Source organism: Camelus ferus, chromosome 12 (assembly GCF_009834535.1).
Source record: "Camelus ferus isolate YT-003-E chromosome 12, BCGSAC_Cfer_1.0, whole genome shotgun sequence".
NCBI classification, from domain to species: domain Eukaryota; kingdom Metazoa; phylum Chordata; class Mammalia; order Artiodactyla; family Camelidae; genus Camelus; species Camelus ferus.
Window position 1 is genome coordinate 8,388,167 of NC_045707.1, and position 12,460 is coordinate 8,400,626.

General features: G+C 58.0%; 1 protein-coding gene across 1 annotated transcript in view; it reads right to left on the minus strand.

Moving 5' to 3' along the window:
* SHISAL1 (shisa like 1) overlaps positions 1–10,701 on the minus strand; it is a 134,303-nt gene extending 123,602 nt beyond the window's left edge. Inside the window, exon 1 of the mRNA XM_032492410.1 lies at positions 10,595–10,701. The gene's annotated coding sequence lies outside the window, so the exon portion shown is untranslated. The remainder of the gene's footprint in view (positions 1–10,594) is intronic.
* Positions 10,702–12,460: the final 1,759 nt, after the last annotated feature.

A 12,460-nucleotide genomic window follows, 5' to 3' on the forward strand; every position in this document is an offset into this window, starting at 1 on the left:
GCCTCTGTGCCCCCTCTGCCTTTGCTGTGTGACCATCGACAAGTCACTCTGTATCCCCGAGCTCAGCCTTCTTGACTGTACATGGGATGACATAGGAGATCTATTTCGCCGTGCTAGTGAGCCCAGCATTTCGGAGAATCCGGGTGACAGCAGGTGAGCTCACACCAGCCCGTCCCCAGGTCTCCGCACATGCCGTTCCCTCTCCCTGGGATGCTGTTCCCTGACTTCCCCTGGCCAGCTCCAGCAGGTCTCGGCTTAAACGTCATACACTCAGCAAGGGTGTCCCTTGCCCTCCCGTTTTTCCTGTGAGATGATTGTCCTTTCTTGCGGTGCCCTGTTCTCCGTGGCCACCCAGCCAGGCCCTGTAGCCATGGGGAGCCAGCGGAGGGGCGAGCCCTCAGCCCTGCCTGGGGGTCTGCAGTCTGGAGACAGAGCAGAAGCACTGACCTGGAAATTGAAGGAAGTGCTGGGGTCGCACAGGAAGGGCGGCTCCTACTGCTGCGCCGCGCCTTCGGGGAGGGGTGGGATTTTAACAAGCGTCCCAGGGGAGAGGAACAGGGGAGGAGGGACCAGCCCGGGCAAAGCAGAGAGGGGTCTGAATGCCCAGAGAACCTGGGGACAGGATACAGTCTCGTGTGACTGCAGCTTGTGGGGGCGGATGTGCACATTGAGGGTATAGACCCAAGAGGACAGGAGTCCCCGGGAGGAATCCGGGGTAGGGGGACCCTCGGAGTAGCAGCAGTTCGCAGTTTGATGTGGTGAACAAGGCGGGCTGGTATCTCTGGGGCCCACCCTCTGGGGTCCAGCTTGCACCTGGGACTTGAGTTTGCATCCTCACAAACACCACGGCGCCAGGTCCCCCGCAGGTGCTCAGCCTATGGACTGCACCAGCCCCGGGAGCTTGTCCGTGTGGCCAGGGGCTGTGGGGGTTGGGAGTGCTGGGAGCAAAATCTCCCACCCCAAAATGTGTCTCCACCACGAGGATTAATTTAGGGTAATTGTTTTTAAGGAGCAGGAGACTCAGGGAAGCCTTTCTTTTTACCTCCCCTCAGCTGCCTAAAGAATTTAGATAAAGGTCCTGTTCCTGGAATAGAGCCATTGCCAGAGATGCCTGCAAAGAAGGGGGCTGGGGTGGGGGGGACCCAGGCCTAGAGATGAGTCTACTCTGTGCCTCACTGTCTCTGCAAGAACCACAAACATTTATTTCCAAACATTGGCTTTTCCATCTCCGTGTAAATTGCCTTCCTCCTCTTTGAAGTCCCAAACCACACCCCCCCCAGCATCCTTTTCTGTCTTTAGCTGAAGATGATGTGTAATGAAGGCGTTTCTGCCACGTGGGGGGTTAGTTCTCCTGGGCCTCTCCCGTGTGTTCATGTTCCTGAAACGTCGTCTTTCTCCTGTTGATCTGTCCCGTGTCCATTTCATTCTTAGACCAGCCAGAAGAACCCAGAAGGGTAGAGGGAAATCTCTTCCTCCCCTACAGAATCGAGGCGGGCTTGTTTCCCAGCCCCTCCCCTGGCATCTCTGGGTTCCAGGGTTTTATGCGAGCTGTTTCCCCTCTCAGACTCAGCTTCCTCACTGCAAATGCATATAGTGACAGTATTAGTTGACTGAGGAGACAGCAAGTGTGAAGGAGACCAGGTGGGGGCTCTGGAGGGGACAACAGCATGTGCAAAGGCTCAGCGCCACGGGACTGTCTCTCTGAGCACAGCAGACAGTGGCGGGGGTGGGGCCGCAGAGGTGGAGAGGCCGGAAAGGGGTCGGGCTGCGTCTGAAGTGGGAAGGGTGGGTTATGCATAGCTGATCAGCTGGAAAGTATATGATGACAGGTGCCTTCCAGAAAAAAGACACTGCTGCTGACGTGCAGAGGGTGGACTGGAGGGGCCGTGAGTCTTAAAATTGGCAAGGGAGACCAAGGGCACCGGAGAGAAAACGCATAATGTCCCAGAATGATGGCCGTTAGAGTCGGTCTACCAGGCACTTGCTGAGGGCAAGGCTCTGTATAGCTATTAAGTCAAATGTGATAGCTTTACCGTGTTACAGCTGAGGCACACCTGGGGCACAGAGAGGTTAAGTAACTCACACAAGATCACACAGCCCAGGTGGTCCACATTCATAGCACATCCTCCTAACCGCTGGCCATACCTGCAGGAGAGCCCACTGAGCAATCCGACATCAGCCCAAAGCATATCTTAGCACCAAAGCCGCCCTGGGCTACACAGATCATTGCTAGCAACTGTCTATGATATTTGCACAACACTTTACAGTTTGCAAAGCATCTTCACCTATGTCATCTCATAAGACCCATACAATAGCCCTGAACAGCACTACCAGTTCTGTATTTCAGACATCAAGGGACTGGCCCCAGCTCACAGGGGTACATCCGGGACTCACTCCTGGCCAAGTCGGCTGATCCCACCTGGCTAGAATGCAGACCCTGCTAACCGTCGTCGCCACTCCCTGAGCCTCCGCAGGGCACCAAGCCCATCTGCTGCCCTCTCCTCTCACTTGGTCATCCGTCCCATCCGCTCCACGGCATGGACATTCTGGGCCTCGCTTTACAGACGAGGCCACTTGAGGCTTAGATTGTTGGAGTCATTTGCCCAAGGCCACACAGCTTCTAAGCACTGGAGTGGGGCTATAAGCTTGACTCAGTCAGGCTACAAAGCCTGCACTCTTTCCTCTGTGTCCTGAAAATCAATTGATGACTGAGCTGGCGTCTTTGCAGCTGCCCTTCCATCCTGTCAGCTCTGCCCACCCTGTTCCTTGATTCTGGATGGCAGGTCCTAGGAAAGTACGTCTTAAAAGCGCAGAGGGTTTCCATGAAGCAGCTAGATGACACCCAGGCTCTTCTCCGGAGCAGGACAGCACTTGCAAGGAGGCACGATGAGCTTTAATTGTCTCCCGGTCTTTCATCAACTCTGGCCCGCTCCCTCTGCAGACCTCCATGGAGGCTAATTGGCAGCGGGTGTAGGAACCCGACAGCAGCGGCGCGTCCCTTCGAGTGACTGATCTTGAAGAGATCACACAGCTTGGGAGTTGCATTTAGAGGACGGTTTGGCTCCGAGACACAAACCCCAAAGGGCTTACTGCGGGAGGGAGGCTGTGGCACTCTGGCAGAGAGGCAGGAAGGGATTTCTAGCCTCTCTGCTCCTTGCCAGGAAGTGGAGAGGGTTCAATTTTGTATTCAGTTGGCCTGGTCTACAGGGGTAGTGGGTACTCACCCCAACAGTGACATCTGGGGTTCAGTGCAGGCTGGGAGGCATCTCGGAGGCAGAATTCCTGGTTTTTAACAACGACGTAATGTAACCCAAAAGAATCTCTTGGCCCCATGTGGCCCAGTCTCTGTAAAGAGTCTACAGCTCAGAAATTCAGGAAGCAGCCGTTTACTGCGGACTCTCCCTAGGGGTGTGAGAGATGGAGAAGTTGAGAGGAGAAAGACAAGATTCTCTTTCTCTGGGAGGACCTGCTGGATGTTTCCCCACGTCACGGTAGCATTGCTGTGTCATGGTAATAATGGTCACTGTTTGAGCAGAGCTCCTCCGTGTCAGGCTCCATCAGCCACTGTCCCCACCCTCAAGGAGTCCCCTACCCTGGCAGAGAAAGACCCGTGTCCTCCACAGGGTCAGTGTCACCAGTGCCTTTCTAGAAGCCTGCACAGGTCTGCTGGGGAAGAGGGAGGAGATCAGGACGGCTTCATGGAGGAGGTGGTGTTTGAATCGGGAGTAGATATTTACCAAGAAGACAGGTGCCCTCGGAACAAAGGGAACAGCAAGAATGGAGGCGTGAGCCCAGCTGTGTGCCAGGTACGAGTGCCGAGGCTGGTGGTGGCAGAGGGATGGTGGAGGGGCGTTTGGCGGTAGAGAAGGAGGGGACCGGACGGAAAAGTGTTCCTGGCAGAGGGAACAGCATGCGCAAAGACCTTGGAGTGGGAAAGAGCCTGGGGTGCCCGGGTGCCTGGGGAGCTGTGTACCTGCGGGGCCTGCCCCTCCAGCTGACGTGCCCATGGGACGAGCAGTGTTTCCGCCTCTGTGCCAGGTTGGTGACACCATCCCACTGTACAGCTAAGGACAGAGCGGCTTGGCCAAGGCCGCTGTGGTCAGGGAGGTCTGGTGGGCGTCCAGGTCTCAGTCTGCCTGCATCCCAGGCCTGCAGGACCTCATGCCTCTGAGCCTCCTCCAATCCCCTAAGCACCTCGGGAGACCTGGGCTCTGAGAGTTCCGTCCACGCGGCGCGGGCTCACTCAGCTCTGGACCACCCCGTGCACTTGACCAGTGCGTTTGGGCAGCTTCTCAGGCAAACCGCTCCCGCAGAGCGTACGTGGGTTCCCATTTGGCCACTGCTACCTGCTGTTGGCCCGGCAAGGCCCTTCCTCCCCCTGGACCTCATCTGCAAGGTGGGGATGACCAAATGGAACACTCCGGAAGGAAGTGCCCGGCCGGGGCTGACCAGGGGGGCGGCCACATCTGGTGGAGGAATCACCTGTGTCAGGACCCTCATCAGTCACTCTGCCCCTAATGCTTCTCTGTGCAGAGGCTCAAGCCCCAGCTTTGCGACACACTGCAGGTGGCTCTGGCCCCTGCCCCTTGAAGCCCAGTGTCCCACCTAGAGAATGACCATGAACCCCTGTCGCCAGCGTGACCATCACCTGGAGTGACAAGTTCTCAAAGGAGCCCAAGGGGACGAGGGGCTTGGGAGGGGCTGCCGGACCCCGCCGAGGCCCCAGGGCCCCAGACCTGCGGGTTCCAGGCGTTAAGAGCCTCCTGCCAAGTCGACAGGAGCAGTGTGAACGCCCAGTGCCGGGGCCTCTGCCGGGAGGGCGGCCGGAGAAAGGAACCAATGACTCGCCTCGGCGGCTTTTGCTGCCTGTTTTTGAGAGACAGAAAGAGAGAAAATACCCCACGTGTGCTGGCGAACATTTAATACGTTTAAATTGCTGAAGAGGATACTTCACTTTATTTCAGCGCCACTCCAGGCTGAGAGAAGGAGGCAGGACAAGAGGGTGGAGGGTCTGGAGACAGAGACAGGTGGGGAGAGAGCCAGGACTGACTGCATGGGGTGGGGGCGGCCCAGAGGGACCCCTGCAAGACCCCAGGGAGACCCTGTGTGGCCCCACCAGGCTGGTGGCTCCAAGAAACCATCTTCTGTACTCCTGGGGTGCTCGCTTGCGGGGGCCCCGCCCAGAGCAGGCTCAGGGATGCTCCCTGGAAGGGAGGGAGGCTGAGGAGGGCAGACCCTGAGCCCCTGGGCTCTCCTCAACTGTGCAGCTAGGATTTGGAATTGGAGGGAGGGGTGTCTGACCACCTCCAGGTCCAAATGGGCTTCTAGAGGCAGAGGCCCTGCAGAGGTTGTCACTCCAAGTCCCCCAGTGAGCGGGAGGTGGTGGGAGACCAGGCAGCCTCCTCCCTCAGACCCTCCCATCTCCTCCCAACAGAGGCTCCCCCATAAAAGATTTCATATGAAAACCCACCAAAAGGCAGCTCAAAGCTTCAAGGCCACAGTCCCCTCTCCAAGGGCCACTGATACCAGCCAAGGTCACCCAGGATTGGTGAGGTCCCCTAAGAGATGTGCCTGGGGAAACAGCCCGCACTTCCTGGAGAGCCCACCTGTGCCTGGAGCCGGACTAAGTGCTTCTAGCAAGTGAACGAGCGCTGCCCTCACCATGGAGCCGTGAGACCGCCCGTTTCCAGGCTGGGAAGGGCACGCGGCAGCCAAGCCCTCACCGGGGTCTCGTGACTGGTAAGAGGTCAGGTCCTCTAACTCCAGAGCCCCACCCCCCACCCCCCGCCCCCGGTATAGTGCCCCGAGCACAGAATAGGCTCTCAATGACGGCCCCCTTCTGAAGCAGGACAAGGACAATGATTGAGAAAAGGAAACCAGTTCTCACCACAGGTTGGTGATTGATAGCTAATTAACAGGTTTTCCTAAATTGGCTTCCATATTATTCCTCTTCTGTGTTCAATCATTCATTTAAATTAAAAAAAAAAAAGTGGACTCTGGTCTTTCATTTCTGAGCTGGAGGCGACATCAAACTGGCCTGAGACTCGGGAAGGGCGGGTCCCGTTTACGTGATTCCCTCACATCCCCAGGAGGCACAAGGGCCTCTCAGGACTCCGTTCCCTGCTGTTCACTCCTGCATGGGTAGCATGGGCCTCTCTCTGCAGGTGATATCTGTGGTCACTGGGTCTCCATTTCCCTCCAGATTCTCAGCCATAGGTCCTAGCTGACTCCCCACTCCCTGTTTCGCTCTGGGACCCTTCATTGCTCCCCCTCCATCTTCCCCCCCACCCCGCTGCATGCCCCCTCCACCGTCTCCTCCTGTGTGCACAGGCTGCCAGTGCCCCTTACATTTTGACACCCATCTTCCCCCTTGATTCTCCCTGCCCTCCTAGAGGATTGGCCCAAGCAGGGATCATCAGCCCATTTTACAGATGGATAAACGGAGGTTCTCAGGGGCTAAGGGGTGTGCCCAGGGACACACAGCTACAACACTGGAACTATTCTTTTTGTTTTGTTTGTTTGTTTTAAATGGTTCTTTTATTATTATTATTATTGAAGTACAGTCAATTACAACGTGTCCATTTCTGGTGTACAGCACAATGTCCCAGTCTTGCATATACATACATACATTCATTTTCATATTTTTTTTCCCATTGAACTGTTCTTAAATCCCAGCCTTTCTGTCTCCTGGTCCGCTCTGCCTGGAAGGGTTGAGTGTGGGGAGGGGAGAGCCGACTTGAACAAATGCCTCCTGTACAAGATTAATTTCCTTAAAGGTCCTCTCTGCCTGGGGTCTTGAAATCTCAGGAGACAGAGGAGAGTATTTAACTTGGAAAAATAACCCCTCTCCCCTTTCGGTGTTTGAACTGCCGGTATTTAAATAGCTTCATAGCCTAAGGGCTTTGGGACGGTGTATTCTTTATTTTGCAAATTAATGTGAACTGGAGTATTTGTCAGTGACCTTTAAGCCACTGTCCCCTTCACGCTGCTGGCTGGGCAATTCTCCAGTGCCTCCATGTCCCCAGGCTCTGCCACCATGAATGATTTAAGAAAAGGACAATTATAATTCGAGTAATGAGATCAGAGGTTCCCAGTTCCCACTTAATTTAGAGCTGGGGCCAGAGAAGCTTAAAGAGGTTCTCAGGGCAGAATTCAGAGGCAACAGAACAGGCTTCGAAAGGGCCCTGGGGCTGCACCCTCTGCAGCGTCCAGGCCAGGGAGGGCCCACAGTTGGCTCAGCGAGAGGCAGCAGGACCAGCCAGACCAGGTTTCCCGCTTTCCTGCCCTCAGGCCTTTGCCCGGGCAGTGCCCCTTCCAGGATGCCCTCTGCCCACTCTCCTCTGCCTGCTGAAATCCCTTTACAGGGTTCCTCCCCCGTGAAGACTTTCCTGTCCCCTCAGTGACACATAAGCCCTCCCTGTCCCTGCTCTGTTCCTCTCCCTCAACCCCATTAGCTGGGAGCCATGCCATTACCTGGCTGTTGACTACCCCCACTTGACCCTGAACTTGACCTGGCCTCAGTGATAATTTGCATCATCAGGGCCCTGTGGTCCAGGGAGAATCAGTCATGCTCGTCCTCAGGGAGCACCCAGGCTGGAGGGGAATGGCATGTGAATAAATCAGAGAGTGTGGGAGGTATGTGCAAATGTGGAAGATGGAGTCCTCATTCCCAGTCTCTGCCCCTCCCTCCACCCTGGGACCTTGTAGTGCCTCCTAGGAGAGTAGGTGGTGTCTAGGCCCTCACCTTACAGACTTGGGGCTTGGCAGATCGACGATGGCTGAGTGAAGTGAGCAGAGACCTTTCCTGAGCTGAGGTGGTTTGCTCTTCTGCCACAATCCAGAGGAGATCAGACCCCAGAATGAGAATGCAGGGCAGACCCGAAATGGATACAGCTTGGAGTCAAGTGCCACTGAACCCGGCTCTGCCCAGGCAGACCCAGCCAAGGTCAGACAAACCGCAGATCCACATTTGGTTGCTGTAAACCACGGAGATTTGGAGATTGTTTGTTATGGAGCATTGTTACATTAAGAGCTGACCGATACATCAGAGATGAGCATGTGTCCAGAGTGGGGAAATCACAGAGGCAAACCCTGAGGGGCAGCATTAGGCTGGATGAAACGACAACGTGCCAACCTAGCAAGGCACCCCTGGCGCAGATTCTACCCCAGCAGGGAAGCTGGGGGATGTGTGAACAGCAAGGTGTCTGGGTGTGTGAGCAGAGTGCAGGTTGGTCAGCACGGCCAGCAGGCCCCCCGGGTTCGAGCTGCACCTCTGCCCACCTCTCAGGAGTAATGTACATGCAGTTGCTCCATTTTGCTGAGCTGCGTCTTTGTACAGAATTTTATTCTTTGCAATAGAGTCGGGTGATTGGAGGTGAGAGACAGTGTTTGTCAAGCAGGTGGTTCTGACCTGGCATTTGGTCACTGCCATGTGGAGTCCCTGCTGCTAATGCAGGCACATGCTGGGTTTCAGGCCTCGGCTACAGCGCTTCCTGTGGCCTCATCCTGGGTCTGGAGACAGCCACCGCCTCTGGCACTCCCAGCTTCCCAGGAGTTGGGGGCAGAGGCTGAGTGTCCGCGTGTGCACGTGAGACAGGAGCCAACTCAGCCAGAAACGAGAACACGGATACGGTTCCCAAGTGAAGGCTGGCACCTGCACCTCGGGCTCCTGCGACGGCCTAGGGTCTCGTACGTTCCCGCAGCTGCACCCACCCCACTGGGCGGTGGCTCGAGCGCCTGGACTCAAACCCAGCAACCTACCCTGTGGTCAGGACCGCGCGGGGCCAGGGCGGCACCTAGAAGAGAGGGGTAAGAGGACACTGCGTAGGTGTTGTCACCACGGTCCTAGCCAGACAGGGCTGGTGTGAAAGTCAGAGCCAGAGCGGCTGTGCCCTCATGTGCGCGCGTGTGTGTGCACAGCACTACTGCACGCCTGCTGTGTGCCAGGCTGTGCTGGCAAGTCCTGGCCCTCAGGGCACATGGGAAAATGCAGGAGAAATGACGCGCCCTCCCCCGCAAGCTGCCCCGGGTCTGGGTCACACCTCCGGCCCGAAATCTCTGCTAGTCAGCCAGCAGCCCCGTAGCCAAGGCACCATCACCCCCACCTGGCTGGCAAGAATGAGGCTTAGGGGGCCGAGTGTTTTCCTGAGATTCAGGCATCTGGGGAGCAGCAGTACCGAGAGAAGCCCAAGTCAGGGTTTCAGCCCGGTGGTGACGATACCCAGTGGCTGGTCCCGGTGACGCAGGCCACGCGGGAGGACTGAAGTTCGGAAGCTGGGGGCGGTTGGGTGGGTTTACTGGGCAGATGAGAAGGCAGCAACCCCTGAGCAAGGTTCTGGGGGACTGTGGGAGAAGGTTGAACAGCATCAGCTCCCTCCTGACTCCGAGGGACGGTGCCGGCAGAGAGGACGGCGGGTAGGTGGGCATGCACGTCCGGCCTGGAGGGCCCTTGGGTGTTTGCAGGAAGGACATGCTCAGTCTGAGACCCAGCGACCACCCAGCATTCCTCCACTGACCACCACAGAGAGCCTTCCTCCGTAGGCCGGCCTTCCTTCCTGCAACCGCGCACCTGGACCACTCCGCCCAGCCGTGCCAGTGCGGCTGCGGGAGTCAGACGTGTCCGAGGCCAGCTCACTCTCAGACCGCGAAAACTCATCCTGATCAACCCCACTCCCCAAGTGACTCCCTGCTGTGTGCCCAGGAAAGGCCCCGCAGCCCTCACAAGGGTCTGATGAACGGGGTGGGAAGGCAGCTAGCAGCCCCAACCCCCAGCCCGTCTCCCGCCTTCCCCATCCTGGGCGGGGAGGGGACCGCATTAGCGCTAATCGCCTCGCCTGTAGGTGAATATCCTGCCCAGGGATTAGGCACAGAAATCCGTTTAAGCAGAAAATCAGATTTGACAGCACCTCGGAGCACGGGAGACAGAGGTGCAGAGCTTGGGGACTGGTCCCCACGCTTCACCTCCGGCCCCGCAGGCCCAGCTCAGCGCCCAAAGCAGCCCCCACCTTTTACTAAAACCTTTTACTGAAAGGTTTCTTTCTGCAAACCTTGAAGTATGATACAGAGTCAAGGATCTCAAGACCTGCCCGGACAAACCTGTGCCCCTAGAATTTCTCCCCATTGTCCTGGACAGTCTTCCCCAGACAGTGCTTCTGAGAAGGCGGGCTGCCCGCCTCCCTCTGGGGACAGGATCGGGGTCCTCTGTCTTCCCCCACCCACCCCGGAGCCAGAAAGGGAGCCATTTCTCCTCGGAAGGCTCCAGGCTCCTTGCAACCCTGCAGGACGCCTGCCTCGAAACTTTTCAACCTGGTTTCTGCAAACCCATTAACCTGCAGTCTTCTTCTAATTAAGCCCCCAGGACTCTGACATTTCCGTGTTGGCTGAGAGTATTCAGAGCGGAAAAGGGCCTGTTGTTTCCCACCAGGCTGGGGGCATGGACAGGGGGGAGGGAAGCAGCATCCTGGCTCCTCCCAGGGACAGCCAATGCCCCGTCAGTTCTCCCAGGAGTTGAGGATGGACAGAGAGCCCCCCAGGGCCCCCTCTCCCCCAGGCCCACAGCTCACCTCCCCCGGGGCCTGAGGAGACGTCCCCCTACCTGCACTTGAGGCTTGCCACTCTCCAGCACGTGGACGGTACCTCCAGCTGTCCCAGGCGCCCGCCGCCGGCCCCTTCCTGGGGAGCAGCCCGGGCTCCGCTTTGTGGGAGACACACGTCCCAGGATGGGGAATATGAGATGTGTGCGTGGGGGGTGGGGGGGCCTCCGGGAGCCGGGGTCGAATATTCCTGGCTGCCACCTGCCACGAGCCTGTCCCGGGGACCAGCTGCCAGAGCAGGGCCGCTCCGGCCGGGCCAGGCCCACTGTCCTCTGCCGGGAGCGCCAGGCGTCTGCTTTCACTCACCAGGCGCCCGCCGGCTGCTCCCAGGCTGAGGCTGAGGCGAGTGGTTTATTTTTAGAGCCCGGCCCTTCCCCAGACGCCAAGATCCCAGCTGAGATTTCCAGCGGCTCAAACTAGCCCATTCTGGGCTGAGTTGTCGCCTACTGGGAATGTTCTGGGAGAGATGGAGGCACTTAGAGAATGTGGTCCTCTGTTCTCATCCAAGAAAATGTGGGGCTGAACTGGGGGTCTCCAAGACCCTCTGGCGAGGATGGCCCCCGACTCAGGGGCCAGGCTGGGATTCAGCTTGGGTGAGGTGCTCCCCTCCTGAGGCTGCCTCTGTTTATCCATCTGGAAGAGGAGGGCAGCAGGCACCCCTGTCCAGAGCAGGGCTGAGATCAGAGGATGGGCTAGAACGAGGGACAGCCATAACCATCCATTCTGAGCTTCTCCCCACTGGGCTGAGGACACAGGAGGGTGGGGACCTTGTCTTCTTGTTCACCATCATAACCCCGGTGCGTCTGTTCCATAGCAGGCGTACATAGTAGGTGCTCAGAAAATATTTAGTAAGGAAGGGAACCCTGATAGCCGCTGTTGGTCCCCTAATGACCCGCAAGTTCCCAGGAGTAAGCACACCTGACAGACGTGAAGTCCAAGGTCTAGACAGGAGAGGAGCCTGCCCAGCTGCCCTGCCCGAAGGTGGCCGTGCTGGGGCTCCCCTGGTGGTGGGTGGGGGGCCTCAAGCCCGGCTTACTCCCCAGCCTACGTCTGGTCCCTCAGCCAACCCCGGAACATTCCCCTCTGCCATTCCAGCACTGGCCCTGCGCACTGCCCTCACCCAGCGCCGTAAACATCATCTTCTCAGACCCAAAACCATGGATGAGCTGCCAGGACGCACCGTGGGACCACCCCCCGCCCCTGCCTTCTGAATCTGTCTGGTGCCCCGAGGGAGAATGTGAGCGGGTTCTGGCCGTTTCCACGTGGGGGGCCCCAGCACGTCTCTTAGCCCATCAGGGCCTTGCTCTCCCCTCCAGCAAGCCAGGCTGGAGCTGGCGGGGCTGCAGTGATGAAGAGGAAGATGCTGGGTGCACGGAAGGCCATCAGTGTCTGCTTATCCACTGTGCCTCAGCTCGCAGTGCACCGATGTGTGCGTGTGCGTGTGTGTGTGTGTGTGTGTGTGTGTTTGCTGAATGTGCTTTAGCTTCAGCGCCGAGAACCCGAGTCCAGCTGTCCCTCACCGAGCAGGCGTAGCCCCTTTACAGACACACGGACCCACATGTCCTGCCTACACTCCACCTCCCCGCCCCGTGCCCGGGGAGCCCGCCCTTTCTCTGCAGCCTCCCAGGCCACACGCCACCTTCTCTGTTCACTGGGGGCTGGCTGGTCAGTCTCCCAGGGCTCCGAGAGGGCTGGGGCCTGGGAACACCCACCCCTGTGCTCCCACCCTGGGGACCTGAGGCAGGTTGCCTGGAGGCTGTGGTGCAGGCTGCCACCACCGGGAGACGGATGTAAGTCCACCCAGAGCCCCTCCCAGGCCCCAGAACTGCTCGCAAGCAGGATAGGGCCTTGGCACCTTACCCAAGACT